At 34.3% G+C, this 20,037-nt stretch overlaps 1 long non-coding RNA gene across 1 annotated transcript; it reads left to right on the top strand.

Moving 5' to 3' along the window:
• Positions 1-18,817: 18,817 nt before the first annotated feature.
• On the top strand, positions 18,818-19,818 carry LOC125502721. Its single transcript, XR_007280489.1, has 3 exons — positions 18,818-18,980; positions 19,064-19,223; positions 19,355-19,818. It is a non-coding gene; the product is annotated as an uncharacterized LOC125502721 (long non-coding RNA).
• The last annotated feature ends 219 nt before the right edge of the window (positions 19,819-20,037 follow it).

Genomic DNA, 20,037 nt, shown 5'->3' on the forward strand with positions numbered 1-20,037 from the left:
AAAGTAGCTCATGCTCTATTTAAAACAAGTAGAGTTTCAAATTTTAGCTCGCTTTACCTTGTTACACTCTACAACCTTTCTTGTACAGTACCTGATAAACTGACCAAAGCACTGTAAAACTGAAAATCCCCTACCAAAACGCGCTTTCAAAATTATGACTCATGTGTACCTACCTAAATTAAGCCATCATTAGTAGTGTAAAACAATAAAATCTAAAATATTGTATCTTAACTGTGGAACTTAAAATTCTACCGAACAAGGAATAACCAACCTGTTTCAGTAACTAAATTTAGCGTCGAAATTCATAAGTTGAAAATTAAAGAAACACTAAACATTATAAAGCCACTCACCCCTGCTAACGTGGTTTTCTCATGCAGAGCGTTCTGGCAGTTGAGGGCGCTCTCTGGATTGAAGTACGTTAGGAATGCGCAACCTGCAATTAAAATATTAAAACGAAATGAGGAAGGTCTTTTATCATTACATTAACATTTTTTATTGCGAGACTGAATGAGATCTCGGAATTTTGGCGAAAATGCACAGTTACAACTATTTTTGCATATCCAAATATTTTATAAAGCCTAGTACAAGATGAAGTAGAGCAAATGCGTACAAGCCTTCGAAAATTCAGATAAAAGTACATTTTTGCTGAAGAATCAACGAAATATATAAACGGAATATTTGAGCAGCATGCTCCCACTTAAACACATCTAACCCAGTAATTAATACAAGCCGTTGGAATAAGGCGAAATTTAAACTACGTTCAAACGCAAATATTCCGACTAAATATAAATTTTAGAGACGATAAATTAAGAGAGAAAAATTCTTAGTTTCAAAACTTTTATGAAACACTTTTTTGAGTCAGGAGCAGTGAATCGGACAAAATTTATAGTAGTTCAATTTTATTTTAGAATTATCAGTTGTTCATCATCTTAAATATTTTTGTGTGTCTTCTTTAACTTGTAGTCCAATCCCTCTGACCTGATTAATTCTGCTCTTTCAATAACTTTAATTTTTTTTTTTCAATAACCGCTATTATTTTGCTTGCGTAGCTTGTTTCCGTCTTCAATTCTCTGAATTTTGATAGAACTTCAGTTGCAGTGATAGCTTGTGTTGCTTCTGCGTTGATAGCTTGATTACCTTCTGTATTTTTGCATTGGTCTTTTAATATTTGGCCAGGAAAATGCATGCAATTATTTCGCCTGAATTGTCTGTTATTGCACCTTGAAATATTTCCTTTCGACTATTTAAATTCGTCAAGTCAATGATCCTTGCATTTCGCAAATTTTTGTTTTTGAGCTTATTAAATTTGGCAACTGTCTTCTCTTATTACAGTGATTTATATGCATCTACTATGCTGGCAGTTGTTCTTTCAGTCTGTGTATTTCCTTTTCTTTCTTCTGCGTCTTACGTTTCGTAATTACCATTAGTTCAAGATAATTATATCAGCATTAAATTAGATGCTAACAGTTTTAAAGTAATTTGTAAGGTGCAAAATATTTTATACATATTAATATTAGTTCTCGTCATAATCACTGCCGGAATCTTAAAACTATAAAATAATTTTGTGTTTATTTATGGGCATAAAGAGTTCAATTAAACAGGCTCATAAGAAGATCTATCCAGTATAACATACATTATATGTGTACGTATAAGTTCAAAATCTAAAAAAACCTTAATTGAAAAATTGTACGTCCTGTACAATCAATCGAATATCAGCAACTACAGTTCCATAAAACAAATGAATTATCTACAGTAAAAAGGGTATATTGATTCCGCACGCTACTAAAACTACTACTGGGAAACATCCATTTATTTAGTTCAATTACCTTGTTCCATTAGAACTGTGTTTGAATTTCAATTTACCAGATAATTAGCAGTTTCACATAATATCCAATCAGCATTATTGAACGTGAGAGACATATTTGAGCCGCGAAATAATTTCAATAACAAATATTTTCTAGTCCTTCTCAAAATTGAAATTCGCTTGGAAACAGCAGTTTTATATGTGCATTTCTCTTTTAGACATTAGTTTCCGCAAATTGAAACTATTTTAGCGCATACAACTTACATTGAACTTACATACCACTTCTGGTATAAAAATCGTGCGATTTTCAGTATATCGATCCGAATGACACACATTAGACGCCCTAAAATCTTTCACCATACTTTCTTATTTTTCTTTATTTTTCGTATCTTTTTTGCATGGGGGAATATCAAGCGGATTGGGCACGGTACAATGCCTCTTCCAAAGCCGACACGCGACGCGTTTTATAGCCGATAATATGGCATCCCGCTGTAAAAGAATGATTGATTCGAAAATTTAGCTTTTCTACTAAACTTGGGCTGTATCAGGATTTTAGCTCATAACACTGCATTAAATTACTTACATCTCAGGATCAGAATCATATACAAATCATAAAAAACCTCAACATTTCCACCTTTTGAACGAACATGCTAATTCAGTTGCAGCTTCGTGAGATATCAAGCCGATCCCATCGGTTATAAATTACGCATGTGTAAGCTCCATGTTTATTTAATTTATTGCTCTTATTTACGGGAGTGGTTTGTGCAATTTTAATGCGAAGACTACGGTTACATTAACACAAAAGATATTTGTTCTAGTTACAGCGCTTCATGCATAAGACTCAAATTACTATACGCTTTTGAAATAATAAAGGTATAGAAATGGCAGTTAAGGGTGAAAGCGAAGCTGACATAATTTTGCAGCACTGCGACTACCCTCGTTGTAAGCCAAATGCAAGCTGCAAAAATACCATTTAATTATTGTCCTGGTAACACAAGAGGATAATGTTAGTGTGATTCTCAACACAGCAAATAAATTTCGTTTGGTCAAAGCGCAAAGATACAGAATACATTTACAAGATGGAAAAGGACCTGGGGTGAATTTTTCAAGTTCACAAAGAAATTATTCTTCAGTAAATGTGCTGAAAAACATCGAGGAATCAAGCTGTACGTTATGAAACTTGTCATGCTGCGTCAATTATTATTTTAAAGCTTCGCAAAACACACACAAAGCCCACTGGAAAGCCAGAAACTAATTAACTATATCAGAAAATGCTGCATAGTAAGCTCAATTCTAAATAAGTTTTCATGCACGTTTTTCTATTATAAGTTGGAACCGGCCCGGCAGCATTCTAAAATAAGTTAAAAGGCTGTAAAAGGTAATAATTTTATTTCATTGTGGCGTTGTGAAACGCCGCTTTGTCCTTTTGCTTTGGTCTGAATGCGGTAGTCAGAAAAAATCCGGAAAAATGCCAGTGTGCACGAGAAATAAATTTTCGGGGAAATTTTAATTTGTGTAGTGTAGAAGTGCCGTCGAGGATATAAAGTAGAGGGTTATACTGGAAATATGCGCAAGTACACAGTGAAATTATGGTCAAATTCAAAATAAAAGAATCTACATAAACAAGTTATTTGCAACATTACGTGGCTTTTTGTTCAGGACTTTATTTTCCCTAAAATTGTGAAATTATGCATAAAGCAGAACCTTTAATTCCCCTCAAGCATGTTCAAAAAATATATTTTTTTAAACTTTTACACATGTTCAATATCTGATGCTAAAGAAAATGTTCCAGAAAAACGAACCGAATTAATTCGTTCACCTGATAATCTAAATAAACAAATTGCATATGCCATCAGATCGTTCTGAAAAGGGGCAACAGAAAAACAGCAAGATCGACAAATGAACTAAGAAAGTCTCATAAAGTCAAATGGAGACTATCAGACTAACAATCTAAGGGCAGAAAAAGTTTTCCTAAGAATTAAACTCGATTTAAACTCTAAGTCCGGCCTTATCTGCTAAAATACAGCTCACTGCTTTGCATTATCGACTCCAGTTTTAGCGAACACTGAAAGAAACAAATTAAATTTTAAAACACACTAGACTTGGGAGCCCATAAATTAAAGGCGACGATAAAAATACAGCTAAAGTATACACGAATGCAATTTCGTGACTAACTGAATAAAATAAAACTTAATTCTTTAGCACTCCTACACATTTGCGTGTCGCAAACAGACAAAAGTTCAAGTTTTTCACATAACTCTTTATGGTTTAGTGATGAGTATGTTTACTTAATCTTTTTATTTAAAAAAGTTTCCGACACAACGAGCCATACCGATTTCAATTGTGAATTAAAGTTGTTTTATTGTTCACTTACACCTGACTATTATTTGCTGGTATCAAGTGCGGCAGCTAATCCAAGAGAAAACGTTTTTTTTTTTGGTTTAAATGTATTTAAAGGGAATAATTCTAAACCTACCCTGTGTTGGCAAACAATCAAACATCAAAAACCCAACAACTAAGTGAATAATTCTCCGCGGATCTACGCCAAATATTATGAAATATTCGTCAAGTTTGGTTGATTCGTATAATCAACGCAACGCACGCGATGTTACGCAATTACGAGTGTATTTACACGCACTCTGTCTGGTTTCTCTCGTCTCATCATTCATATTAAACATATTTTTTATTATGATACCCCAATAGGGGAATACGTTTAATTAATATTGCTGTTTCGACTCGAAGAAGATTAGACAACATTTGACTTTATTATTTTTTACATTAGTATATTAGTTTCCATATTATATTAATTGGTTCATTTAATGGGTACATGGTTTTTCAGGCAAATTATTGGCTATTAATAATTATGATTGGCTAATTAATTCAGCATTGTTATGGGCTTTTTAGAAAATGTTTCAATAAAAATGTCTTACAACATTTAGAAAAGCATGCTATTTAATTTCAACATCCTATATCTAAAATCTTCCTTTATGCTAATAAGTGAAAATGATTTGACTGTCGGAACACAAATATTCACAACGATTTTTAGGAGGATATTCATAAATCACCCTTTGGATATGTTTAAACTACTTTTATATAAAATTTCCTTTAGAGTCTCCTGAAAAACTGATTCGCAGTTAGTTTGCTGTCTCAAAACACTAAAACTACCGACTCCTGTAGCAATAGCTATCATTATCCACTCATTAAGAATTATATGCTATGTTTTAAATTTCAGATGCCTTGATTTTAAGGTTGCATTATGCTAATTGCGTTATTACCTTCCATTTAGCTGATAACCCTTTATCAGTACAGTTCAATTAAAGGTCTGTTTCGAACTATTGTTATGGAAAACTTGATAAAGCTGTTTGGTAAAGGACGGTTTATCGAGGTCATTATCAGTTGGTCGAACTGAGATAGGGTAGGAGGCCGGAAGGACGCAGCAGTCAGGTAGATAAATCAGCCGGATTGGAAATATAGCTTACTTGACAGGTTATTAGAGTGATTAATTTGACGAAAAACAAAACTTGGGCATCTTTCGAAACTCTTCAACTAAGTTTCAGTTAGTTGAAGAGTCCGGATAAAAAAATAAATATATTGGACGCAATTTCTCATTGTTCTGATCAAATTTCATAAGCAAATGGCTTTTAGCTAAACTTTTAAATATTTTCAATAATGGATGAAACATTATTCCAGTTTCTTTTGATAGTTACGACAATATAATCTTCTAAATCAGCCACAGTAACAACGGAAGCAGCATGTATTTTCAATTGAAAGTGGTTACTGTGTTAATTTTGCATAAACGTAAGGCATTGCAAATATGCGAAATAATCCTATCCGGTATATGGCAGCTCACATCTCTGCCGGAATATGGACCAAATTTGAAATTTTAATAGAATCACCATCCAAAGCTCATTCAACTGAATGTAGGATTTCAACCGGTGATTAATTCGGTTCTCAAACTCCATAATTTATGGAAAATTCATAATAACGATGGAACGGCAGAGCAAAGTGTTAATTGGGACTAAATGTAGAGTGTCATTTGATCACGCTCAGTTGAAACCGTTCAGCATGCATACGACTTAATGTATCATGCGAGGAAGCACATCTTTGGTTAGAACGAATTAAAATTAGTCGATTGCATGTTCTCAAGTCATTTGGCGGTTTGCTTCCAGCTCATCCAGTATCTAAATACCACCATCAATTTGAAAGTTCAATGTTGATAGCCAAATGAGCTTTGGCTGTTGCAAAACTACCGAAAACCAGTAGTTCTGAAAAGCGTTTTACTTTAAAAACGTTTTTTGGCCATAAGCACCTTGCAGCCACACGTTAAGTCCATGCATATTTTTATCAGAAACCTTCAGAAATAATTAAACACCAACAGCTGTGAAAAATGTAGAAAATTGAGTGTATGTGCTTTCGCCCTAATGAGCGCATTCAACAAGACAGCTAAAAACAGTCACAGCGCTTTTATCTGGCATTTAAATTTGAAATTCGCTATTTTATTACCTGTCTCAGAGAGCTAAAATTATCGGAGAACGTTATAGGAGTTAGGTGGCCATTATGATATTCGATTAATACGTGATTCCCCGATTACACGTATTTAATCAACGTTAAAATATATACTTTCATAAACGATCGTACATTGAACGAAAGCAAGTTGACTTTTTATTATCTTGATATGGAAACAAACTCATTTATGTTGAAAAAAATTGTGAGTTTCTAGCACAACGATAACTCTGAAGTAAAAAACAATTGAATTTCCAGGGGTCGAAACAAAAACCCATAAACGAACGAAAGATAAAGGTGAAGATAACAATACATGGATGCTATACTGGGGTATACGCAGTAAACGATGACACATTAGTACAAGTTAAAGATAGATTTTTCGAACGACTTAATGATGAAATCACAAAAATTGGCAATTCTAGAGAACCGATAATTATTGGAGATCTTAATAGCCAAATAAGGAAAAAAGAAAGAAATAACGTAGTCGGTAAACAGGGTGAAGAAGTCACCAACAACAACGGAAAAAACTAATGAGCTGTGGACGCGGAACGATCTAAAAATATTAAATAACTTCTATCCACACAACGAGACTAACAAGTACACGTGGATTCAAAATGCAAGAAACCTAAAATCCATAATTGACTATATAATTGTTAAACAGCAAACAAAGTTGAAGATAGATGATGGTAGGGTAAAGAGGGGACCAACACGAGAAAGTGGCCATTACTTACTAAGATCAAACATCAGATTCCAGGCAAATCAAAAAGGACAGACATCACCCGAAGAGAGTAATAGAGAAGAATAGGAAGAGCGACGATTCAATCTGAAAAGCCTCGAAAACGAAAGCGTAAAAATGTTACACCAAAAGAGATTAGACGAACCATTAGCAAAAACCCACAACACTAATATTAACAGCTACTACGAAGTTATCAAGAAGTGCATTCAAGAAGCAGAGTACGAAGCATTTGGAAGCTACAAAAAGAACGATCAGAACAAACCCTATTGGTGGGACGAACCCGTTCCAAAAATGACAGGGAAGAAGAAACAAAAATATCAAAAATACCTGAACTCAAAAAAAAACGAGACGATCTATCAGAATATGAAAATATACAAGCACTGGTGAGAAGTAAAATCTGTGAAAATAAAAAACGATCGTTGGGAAAAGAGGTGCCAAAAAATTAACATTTACATAGGAGCAACCAGAAGATCAGAAAGTTGGAAAATAATAAAAAGCCTCAGAACAACAAAAACAGAGGAATCATATTATCAATTAAACCACAATGATGGGAACAGTATTTTCAAGAACTACTAGCGGAAAACAGACAGGAATTCAAAGATATAAACTAATCGAACAACGCACATAATATTAACGTCACCGGGTCACCACTCAGAATAACAATAGGAGAAGTAAGGAAACTGTGCAAAGAGTTGAGAAATGCAAAGCCTCCGAGACCGGGAAATATTGCGGGCGAGCTCCTCAAATATGGCACAGAGAGCTTATACATAAATTTTGATCCATGATTGGAAATCCCAAAAGAATGGCACATATCACAGATTAGCGCAATATACAAAAAAAGGGATTAGTTTAGATGCACAGAAGCACTATATGTATGTAGAATATACAGAAAAATTCTGAAAAATAGGGAAGAATACAAAGAAATAGAAGCAGAAGAACAAGCTGGATTCCGTGCGGGTAGATCAGTCGTGGACCATATTTCAACTCAAAAGCAAGTTATAGAGAAAAAGATGGCACGCAAACAACAAATCCATCTCTTATTTGTTGACCTAAAAAAAGATTACGATAATGTGCCATTAAGCAAACTTTTGAAAATATTAGAGAAAACGAACATAAATGTAGATTCTCTACAAAGACTGTAGGTTCTCTACGCCATCAAGATTCTGTACAAACCAACTGTAATGAAGATAAAATTAGGAAAACAAGTGACACCCGACTTCATAGAATCAGAAGGATTGACACAAGGATGCTGTACCTGACCGACCTTATTCAAAATATACCTAGAGGGAATCTTGAAGAAATGGAAGAAGTGCAATAATATGGGCATACCACTCTCAGACACGACCCTGTATACTCTGTCATTCGCCCTAGTGGCGCAAGACCATGACGATTGAAGAATATCAACACGGCGGTATGCAAGTAAACACACAAAAGACAGCGTGCATGGTGATAAACCGAGAGCAAAAGGATCTTGATCTGGAAGGCGGAGTTACTTGCTGGTGTCTGATAGTGTGCCAGCCTTCAGCTTAACTCCAAAGAAAATGTTTGGTTTATTGAGGCCCTTAAGAGCAACTCAGCATATTGAAGTATTGGCAAAGTGGAAAACCATTACTTCCAAATATGCTTTTCTAATCCAATATTTCATTGAAAACATGAAAACTGATCAACGAACAAGCTGGACTGCCAAATTATCGATTTTTCGACATTAAATCATACAGTATGCCTCTTCAATTCTATACACGAAACTTCTCCTGAGATTGGTGGCAAGCATTACTTTAACTCCCCAGCCATTAATAAAATTCGGATTGGAGTGTTGCGGTTATTCAGTGAATAACTTAGGGCTACATCACAGCAGATTCTGGACTAAAACCGGATAAACTCTCAAAGCAAACAGTTTTAAAACTTTGTCATACCCCATTAGGTTGGCCCATGGAGATGCGCTGCGAAGTTTCGGCATTTGTTATTCGTCTCTAATCGACCAACCCCGATGCCGATGCAAAATGCGCGTTCAAACTTTATCAGATGGTGTTTTGTTTTGTACTAAATAGTCCAATCAGTGGCTCAAATAGCGAAGCAATTTCATGAAGGCTTTATTCAAAGTATTGAAGATATGGCAACCTGCAAATAATGAAGCAGCAGTCGTTTGAAACGGTTGAGAAGAAGATAGAACTTTTTATATATGTATGTATAACAATCAGAAGCTAGAGCATGTTTTATGAGAGGCACCAATGAAGCTTTAAAGACGATCTGCTTTATGTAAACCATCTAAAATGATTCCGTAAAACCTAAAATTTTCTCCCAGCCTGATTATTTCGTACACCTATAATCGATTACGCAAATAGTGCAGTTAAACATGCGCAAAACGGGTACATTAATAATATTTTACATTAAATTAGTTCTTCTCCGTCAAACTTATCCGAATACTTCAACATCGCTTTCCACTTGGCCAGTAGCAATTAACTACGTTTGATGACTTTGATCATCTGCAAGGTGATGAATTTTCCGGAAAATAGACGTGGGAAAATTGAGTTGGAGAATGGCCAAGAAACTAAATAGTCTCTCGGTAATTCTGCGTTTAAAGCTGGACGGAGTTTAATTTTCGCAAATTGAATCATTCGAGAGTGCGAATAAAAATGTTGCACTAAGATAAGGAAATAAAATTTAAGTTTAGAAGATTTAATTTGGAATAAACTCATGAGACAGTGTAACATTAAGGGAAGTATAAAATTTCCTCAAAGTTGAGTTGGAAGTTTAGTCTTTTGCAATGACTTGGATATCTTGTTTAAGAATAATCTAACAATGAAGTAAAAGCCTAGTAAAAGGAATGTACATTTTTTTTAAATAGAAAGTTCTTTTAGAAAGGTTTAGTAATTTAATACAAACAGACCTGTTATAAGATGATTTCATGGTTAAAACATATTTTTCACACACGCGTTCGTGCTTTGGCATGACCCAAAAGTGTGTACGTATATAAATAAATTAGGATTTTTAGCCAAGCTTTGATTAAAACCCGATCATTTTTCATTGTTGTCCCTGGATCAATTTAGCTTCAAATTGTTATTGGCGATACTTCAAAGCTTTCAACCTAGACTTGAATGAATTAAATACTTTTGATATAGAACTCTTCTACACTCACTATATTTCACACACACATTTATACATTTATGAGTTATTTCAATGATACTTCCACTATGCTATTTATATAGCTGAATACATACAGAGTTTAACTCAGATTTCCGGAATTGCTCATTATTTCGGAGTACATAACAGAAAATCAAGTAAATCGAACGCCATACGCAAACTTAAAACAGTAAACCCAAATAATTGCCAGCTCTGAACGAACGTGCCATTCAAGCGATTGATTCAAATTGTTCGAGCATTTAAATAAATGTACTCCAACTTGGCATAAATTCTCTACCGTGAACTGCATCCACTCTCATTGTGCATTCCATATTGTTTTTTAGAGAGTAATGACTCCAATCTGACAAGTAGATTAATTATTCCAGCGACTAATGGTTAGTTGTTGTTTGAAATCGATCCGAAGTAATCCGAACTATCAACTGGCTGGTCTTGCAGTTCTTTAATACTTGAACCACAAGCAATTATTCCCATCTCCAAGTTTAACTTTTGAGCTGTCCATTATTGTTCAACTCAACATCATTATTACAGAATGGGCGAAGAAAACGCCGACAAAACTAAAGTATATCGATCTCAGCCAATTTAGTGTCTCACCTAAACGATTTCTTGCTCAAATCATCAAGCATTTGTTTCCAGTTTAGTATCTATTTGTGTTAATCAGTATTAAAGTTTAAAAAAGCAGTAGCTATAAAGTAGGGGATTAAGATGAGTAACATTTTTGTTACCGTTTTTAAAACGGTATTAGACGCCCAACTAAGACATGAAGATTTGTCATATTTTTGATTCACAAAATTTTATAAAATCCAAACATTTTTTTTTTAAATCCCTATTCTGATTTTTCTTTTTTAGCTTCCTTTATAATTTAACCGCTTCTTCTAAAAATTTCGAAAACATAACTGTTTGACTAGAAACTTTGTTTCATTGTTTTTACAAATTATATGAAATAATGCAAGAAATCGTCGAATTCTAGTTAGGCCTTTTAAATAAAATAGAAAACTGTTTAAAAAAAATTGCTTCATGATTATGATGATTACAGAAGATTAAAACATTTGTCTTTTTGTTGGATAAACTCGATAAATGATTTTCGAAAAATGGTAAAAAATGCTATGGAATTTATCAACGCACGGCTTAAAATAATCATATTGACGACTATAAGCGGAGCAGAAGCGCTCAGCTCGCTCCTGCAAGCTCGCTTAACAGTAAAAGCAATCCCTAAAATTGCAGCAAATTACAGCAAGTCAGTTGTGGGATTATATAAAAATGCTCATAAACATATACGTTCTTCAACGTAACCAACTTGTTTAAATATAATTTGTAAGTTAGCTTAACCAAAAGATCATATATTCTACTTGATATTTCCGTAGATGCCGAACATGCAAAACTCATAACGGACGATGATTATTGCCCAGTGTGGTCATTCGTAGTTTACCACGTAGCCAATTCAATATTAAGAAAAATAAACGTGTAGAACATGCCCGGACCAGGCAAGAACCTCCAGCAACTAAATCTCATTACAGAAACACGATAGCAAAGTTATAAAGTCGATATAGAACGTGGTTGGGACCTGTAGGGTTAATGTGAAGTCAACTCACGTGCATCTTTTAGACTGGACATGTCGCTTGATATCAAGGGTATTATGAAAAGGCATATATTTTCTCATTGTAGGTGGAAGGTCAAAATTGTAATGAAAAACATAATGATATTTGTTTGCAGATGGGTTTTTTTTATGTAGGCCCTTATTCCCATAAGTATTCCTTTCCACGTTACCTACACCCCAAAGAAAAATCTAATAAAACATCTGGTATATCAAATATTCGGGATTAATATTTAAAATAAAAGTACATATGTTGAAACAGATCTATTGATTGTGAATTTGTACAGTTGCTTTTGGCTTACAACTTGATAGAGAGCTGATGAATCACCAAAATGATACAGTTTATTATCCGTAATTTCTGCACAAAGGCTATTGTTAACCTCTTCAGTCATTCTTAGATTTAACTTTTCCGAGTAGTTCCTTTTTTTCATAAACGTACCCTTTCAAATGACTATAAAAGTACAAGTTTTGTTCTCAACCAATTACTCTTCTGCTTTCGAAAACGTGGGAAAAAACAATAGCGAATCATTGACAAAAAACTAAATGTAATTTCCACAGATGCTTGATGACTCTGAACTACAATCGTAAAAGCATATTTTCCAGTTTGATTCTCTTCTCCTCTTGACACGAATTCTAATAATTTGTCGTTGAGATGTTAAATGATCAAGGCCATGTTAATGGTTTTCCGTTTGAATGTACGACAATAAAGCGATTGGAAAACGTTGCCCTGAAATGCATTATTAACCTACTATTCCTCAGGGTTGTCACTTAAAAATTTATGAGACAGTAAAAGCCGACCAAAATAAAAGTACAAAAACGTTGAGATGTTCACGAAAATTATTTCGGGGAGAATTTAAGCAATACAGTGCTGTTGTTTGCGCTTATATTAAACTGCTCAACAAAATTCGCCCTAACGTTGGTACTGGGATAACTTTTGATTTCTGTGAGCGATTTTATTTCTGTTTCAAGCATTTTCTAGTCCAATTCTTTTTCAGTCAGAAAGTGATTTTTGAGAAATTAACTGCTGCAAGTAAAATTCCTACGTGGTGGAAATTGAAACAATAATGATCCCAATTAGAAGATTTTTTTCCGGATTTCAAGATAAATGGCTTAAATTTTATTTCAACTAATGATTTTTTATAGTCATTTATTTCCGCATTTACGCACAACTTTATCGAATCATGCCGTAAAAAACGTTTGCGTTAAGAATTGGCAGCGAAATTGCACCACTGTTCCAAACGATATTGTTTCTCTTTAAGTTGCGCTTGTCAAGAGAAGTCGAATAAATTGTTGTTATGCAACAGGCCGGTGTAGAATTTATATTTGATTCAATTTGACTAAATTGTATTGCAATGTAGTCTCACGTATAAATCAAGGTAATTTTGCTAAGCAAACCAGGCAAAATATAATGGCATTCCAGATGATAAGGAAGTTGTAATTTTCGAGGAAATATTAGCGGCGAAAATGTAACGGGAAATGAATGGTTTTCCGAAAGTGCAAAAGCCGAAATAGAATTAGCACAGTTGTTGCAATATTATCTGCATCCAATCCCAACACGGCTGCTATAACATTGAATTAAGAACTAATTTGGTTTCTCTGGAGCTCTAAACTACCAACCGAAGGACTCTGAATAAAGGAATTACCCCGAAATTATGCGAAGTTCACATTTCCGGCGGCAACTCCAAAATAATCGCGTGTAGACCATAAAACGGTAAAAAAAAATATTTCACGTGCATAATTAAAATAAATGCGAAGGCACTGCAAACACAGGTTAAGTGCAAATTTCGCAACGCACGAACTCCAGGCTTGGATGAAGTTATTTTATGAAATTACTTGGTATCCGGTAAAAGTTTCGTCGAGTGGTATGTAAATGTTCCATATTCGGCTGTAGAAAAAGGTTATACGTTCAGTTTTTGTTTGGGTAAATAAATGGCGCCATTTATTCATAAGAATGGGCGGCTTCAATTTTTCAAATACTCAGTCGTACATTTACATGCATTTTGCCCTGGAGATTAAAACACTCAACAGAAGTTGAGCTTGGCTGTTATCAGCGTTTTAGTGTCAGATAATGTCAAGCAAGTTTTAAATAATTGCACCTTTCCACAGGTTTCCAAAAGTATGCCATTGAAACTTGATTGAACTATTGAATAAAAATTAAAATAATAGAGGGCATAGTGGAAAATTCACATAGAGATAAACACATTTTCATAATTAACAATCTCAATTCAAACATTCTCATACATGTCAGTTTTCTCGGATCAGTTAGGACCTTCCAAATATCCTTCCAGATAAACTTACATAAAAACTTTGCAATCTGGTGATTATTAATTCAACAGAAAATTAATCTTGCAATATTTAATTGGGATCATTTGGCCGATTCCAAGTCGAAAAACCGTCTTATCACATCCAGACAATATTATTGCCAAGTTAGATATGGATTGACTCCAAGCAGTCAACATATTGGACCGAGAGGGGACAAACATAAGGATAAACCCGATGTTTTCAAGAGGCTGTGGAAGTCCTTGGCATTGAAAGGCGCGTCACGTATTGACCAAGAGGCGCCTGGATGCCTCTTTACTCGATCTTAAACGATTTCTGCAGGTCAAATATCTGGGCTATTAAAAACGAGACAGCATTTCATTGTCAGTGTGTCCCAGATATTGGCTCAGATGACATACACAGTTAGTTTTCAAGCGGTAATTTGATATTCCGTAAATGGAAGATGCTCTTGTAAATGGGCAGTAAATTATGGGAAATTGTGATGCTTATCCTCAAAAACTTTTCTTCTAGTCTTTTCGTATTTTCTAGTAAAATTGGGTCAATCAACTACTCAAAATATAGTTAATAGCGATCAGGTAGAGTTTCTAAATTTACAAGTTCAAAGTTGAGGAACTGCGGCATTAAAATGCATCACGTTTCCCACATATACGACGTCGTAACTATTTCAAATGTTAAACTGGATGAAATGCTCCAAGCTATAATTTGCGCCCTGTATATTAAGAACTTGAAATTTACTACGAAAGTTCTGTCATTTGGCAGCAAAGCCACATAAAGTTACATCCTTATAACTGCAAAAGTGTCGAGGACAATGTAATCGATTTTCCAGCCTGATCCAGATTGAACTATCTACCGCCAAGGGACACTCATGGACGTATAAATCCCAAGACACTCTAAAGAAGTTGGCATAGGTTTTTTCGTATGTAAAGTTTTAAAATGCTTCTTACAACTTTCCACCGGTTCTGCAGTGTGTTAAAAAATTACATTGGATGGCGCACGTTGCTTACAGAAGAACTTAGATCCCCTAATCATAATCAAACACATGACTTTTTCGAAGCTTGAATCGGCACAATCGCGGAGTTACAACAATTTTTTTTCTGATAATAATGAATAGCTAGCTACCTAGTCTTCTTTAGTCTGAGAAGAATTCTCTGTGCGCCTTCTATCTTTACAATTTTAAGAATTTTAAAAATTGCAACAAAAACGCAATTTACTTGACAAGTTTTGTTTGTGTCCTGTTCATATGAATGTTCAATCTCATTTTCGAAAACTCTGGCCGCCATTAACCAGTAAACAATTTCGCTGTATGTAATTTCCATAAACCAACTCTATGGATTCAACAACGGTAAATATTTGTTGCAAATAAATTAATTACAGGATCGTACAATAAATCAGATGGTGCTTATAAATTAATAACCGCCGCACCCACATCGATAACATAACTAACACAAAACATAAACAAACACCACGTTCACACAAGTTATGCATATGGGAAAATGCATGTTTTATAGTTGTGTTGAACATGGTTGCGAAATTACAACAACAGAGGTACAACGAATTCACAAACAAAACACAGTACAACATTGACCAGGACTTACTCATCTAAACGACTTTATGGATTAATTTTCCTCGGGGATAATTTTTGGATATGTTTGGCCTCAACCTCACCTGAAACAAACATACAAACTGACATTAATAATGTGCTAATAAAACGGTTATAAAAACTCAATAAACGATGGTATTAAACTGTTAAACAATGAATAAATTCTCAATTTAATATTTAATTTTTCTTCGCAGTCTGTACGGGTTCTTTCCACCCCTCGAAATACATTTATCTACCACAAACGTATCAGAAACAATACTGAATCTAACCTTTAACAGATTTGCTCACACATGAAAATGATATCCATGTACCGTTGCATGTTCTAATTATCAGTGACACAATTTATATTTCATTTTAATGCAGGGATATAAAATATCCAACGTTGCTGAACATGAAAAGGGAATCTGTCCGTTTAATCACTCCGCTCTTTGTGTTCCTTGCACAAAGGAGAGAAAAGATATCTAAAGAGAGCGTTTTTATAAAAATTAAAATTGCGTTCTGTATAAACTACTCATCTTTGATAACGAATGAATAGCGTTTTATCTAGTTTTTCAAGAGGGCCGGGTAATAAATTATGTTAAAAATTATTTGAGAGCGGTACGGTGGCTTTTTCGCTTAAACTCATACTCATACTAGAGCGGTAAACTTTTTTAAATTTAAAAGTATCAGTAACAGTGTGATTTTCGTGATCTCTAATGGAATGAACGTTCCTCTCATTGAAAAATGAGAGCAGATAAACTCACACAAAGATAAGACATAAAACATGACAAGAATAGCGCAACTTAAACTGGCGTTTTTCTAATCTCCGGGGCATTTTGGCCCCAAATAAATCCAGGATTAACATGGGAAAGGACAACTGATGATTTCCCGAAGCGCCGAGAGGTAAGTCCGGAGTCCGGGGCTATGCCAGACTGTAAAGCGGATGGCCCAACAACTGGAATTGCTTGCTCCTTTGCTGCTCTCGAGTCTTTGATAAGGAAGCCTCTGGAGGCAACTTCGTACAATGATTCGCTTAAAGCGTCATTGTCCTATTTCAATTAAAGGGTAAAGAAACTGTAAGCAATTTGAAAAGAAATTGGACCTGTGCACTTAAGAATGTTGCAAAAAGTAGCTTAGTTTTACTTCTTTATGTACATATGCATCATATCATTGATTCTTACACAAACTGATCAATTTTATCTAGTAAATGCCTAAATTATCCTTTTAGGTATTGTAAAGTAACATATATGACGGCAATAAAACATTTTATCCGGAAGTTCAAACTTCTTTAATTAAGCCCCGGATTATAAACCGAAAATTATTGAGATATTTGATAGCACTCAAACTTACTAAAACAACGCCATTATGCTATATTGCGAAGTTTCAGTTGCAATTGCATATTCATCTATTAAATAACGTACTTAATGCCGATTGAGTGAACAGATAAAATGTAAAATCTCCTCTATTTTTGCTACGACTTGGCCGTAAAGGTGAAATAGGCTTATGATTAAAAATGTAAAACAGCCCATAAATTCTCTTTACGTTTGACATTAATATCTTATAATTACTTACCTGAAGCGTAGTGCAAATGCATATTTTATGTATGCCCAAGACTATAAAGTTGGCAGTAAAGTTTAAAAAATTGAAGCTACCATTACTGAATTTGGATTTTACCCTAAAGCCCTAATACTAGTTTGAAAAAAATAATATGTAAACGAGTTAATAATTTAACTTATTTCCATTAAAATTTTACATGTACAGTACTAAGACGCAATTTAGATCTTCATGTAAAGGGCATGGAAAATTTTTGAATATGACTACGGGTGAAATCTTCAGCAAATACAGAAATTCAGCCACCAAAACGATTTTAAATCCGTTGCAGAATGTTAAAACCGGCAGGAGGTAATTGTATATGAAGCAAATGTTTTCCCATTTGATGAGGGAAATAATTCAAACCCCCGGCAATAAATTTCTACTATAAATCTTTTATTTTGCAAGTATTGCATACATTTTTGGAAATGCTAAATGTGCAGTTTATCAGCGCGGAATTATCTATCGAAATGTATTATACAATTAACGACTAGGCTTGTTAGCTTAACAGAAATTGCGCTATCAACTGCATATTTATGAACAAAGCTAATTAATTCGTATATGCGTATTAATTATCATCAAACAACTCTTAACTTCCTCGCTTTAATGAATGTAGAAACTCCAATTAATATGTAAATTTAAAAATTTAAATTTCGCCGAATTTTCCATTCTTTACTTGCAGAAATGGTTTATCCCGAGCGTGCTCGCCTGTTTACCAAATAAAAACCATGCAAATTTCTTTCGCTCGAGCGGCTGTATTCTTTTGTCAGTGGCTAATTTTTAATAGAATATACCTGATGATGTCAAAATGCAGCCTAATTGTCAATATCGGGAGCCGTACATTAAAAAAATTGTAACAGGCAACGACAAGGTGGAAAATTTTGATGAGGGTCCAACTTTATGAGAAAAGAATATTTTCCTGTACAAGAGGCGAAAATCGAAGTTCCGACACTGCTTGAAGTGGCAGTGGCGGGCCTTCGACTTTCGCCTCTTGTACCCTATGCTATTGGGGATGCAATTTAAGGGTTGAAACCGGGTTCTTGTGATTTGCGGCGAATCGTGGCCACCAGCGGAAAATATTCAATGGCAGAATTGTAGATAATACAAAATCTAAATGTTGAACTTAACACTTTTTACATAACTTCGATTTAACCGTCAAAATGGCGAGAAACATATATTTCAGTATTTAATTGTTTTCTCGCACATACCTAAATGATTTGATTTACATGACAATTTGGAAAAGCATGCCCTTTCGGTCCTGAATAAGCATGAACTTTGCTTTTTTCTTCGAACACAAGTGTTCGAGTTATATAAATTTTTCTAAAAAAACTACCATTATCTTCCACGATCAATTATATTGTTGTGTCGAGGTTTTTTTGTATTTTAAAAGTATATTAGTGCCCAAACAACACTAGAAATCCATTGGACATCCAAAGCTTGTTCAAAAGAATGCCGAATGTCCATGGTATCGTTTTCGGCTGTCCATGGGCGTAATAATTTCGACATCCATTGGACATCCGAATTACGGATATTTAAAGGACGTGCAAGCATTGATAGGTGACCAGTGACATGCTAATTTAACGTCAATGTGTACAGTTACTCACATATGTCTTTAGATAATAACATAGAGAAAATTTTATTATTTTATCAAACAAACAACAAAAAAATATATTTTCTCTATGTATAACAAGCAGTAAATTATTCGATTAGATAGATGGATAGATTAGATTAGAGGCATCAGTGTGAGATAATATAGGTGAGGGTTTTAACTAATGATAATCTTACTGCTTTAATGTTAATAATGCTGAGAAGAAAATATAGCATGTACGTTTTTTATAGGTAAACCACTTAGTCAAAATTGGAGAAAATATTCGTTAGGAGTTTCTGAAGCGTTGCTTAACTCAGTTGGTAACCCACAATTTGGCCCGAAAGAACACATTTTTTGGTTTCCACACCAAATCTGCTCTCTGCCAATTTAAGTTTTGGGACTTATTAAATGGTAAGTTCGTTATTTATTCAGTCTTTTTGTAATTTTAGAGTGTAGTTGCCAAGCCTTTATTTAGATCTAATATTTCGCAATGATGCAAATTGCAATATTTCTGTTAATACTAAGCTCTGTAATACTTGTAGCTGCAGCAGTTTGTCAAAATCATCTGGTCACGACGAAAATAATTGAAGGAAAACGTCCAGAACTGGTTAAAGCGAGCGAATGGGCGCGAAAAGTCGGTTATACCCCCACCGGGTTATGGTCGGGTGTCGCACCACAACCACTGTATGTGGTTAAATGCACCTGATTTTTTATTTTATTAATAATTTAAATAAAATATGCTTGTCCTTTAGATGCCTTATAGACGTACATTCATCGCATAACCTCCGATGGATGTAGGATTCTGTGACATTTGCATAAGAAAATGGACGTCAATTGGACATCAGTCGGACAAATTATGAACATCCATTGGACATGCAGATGCACGAAAACCAATGCATTGGCATATGGATGTCCAATGGATTCAATAATGTTGTTTGGGTGGTCATTTTAATAATTGTAATGTCTTCTTCAAAATGGTGGTTTATTTGTCGTTAAACCCCTGAAAATTGCGAAAAACTTAAAAGTCTTTCTGAATCATGATGTTTAAAATGTTCAATGATTTTAAATTTTCTTCATTATTTCTGGTAACAGTGAACTATATTTACTAAATAGTACTAAATAAATAAAGTTGTTTTAATGTAAGTTTATTACAGTTGAAAGCATTTCAGTATAGTAAGTAGCGCAATACATGCCGAAAAGTTTAAATAAATAACCTAAAATATAA

This window comes from Dendroctonus ponderosae, unplaced genomic scaffold (genome assembly GCF_020466585.1).
Source record: "Dendroctonus ponderosae isolate FM_Combo_2020 unplaced genomic scaffold, Dpon_F_20191213v2 Dpon_F_20191213_1, whole genome shotgun sequence".
Classification (NCBI taxonomy): Eukaryota; Metazoa; Arthropoda; class Insecta; order Coleoptera; family Curculionidae; genus Dendroctonus; species Dendroctonus ponderosae.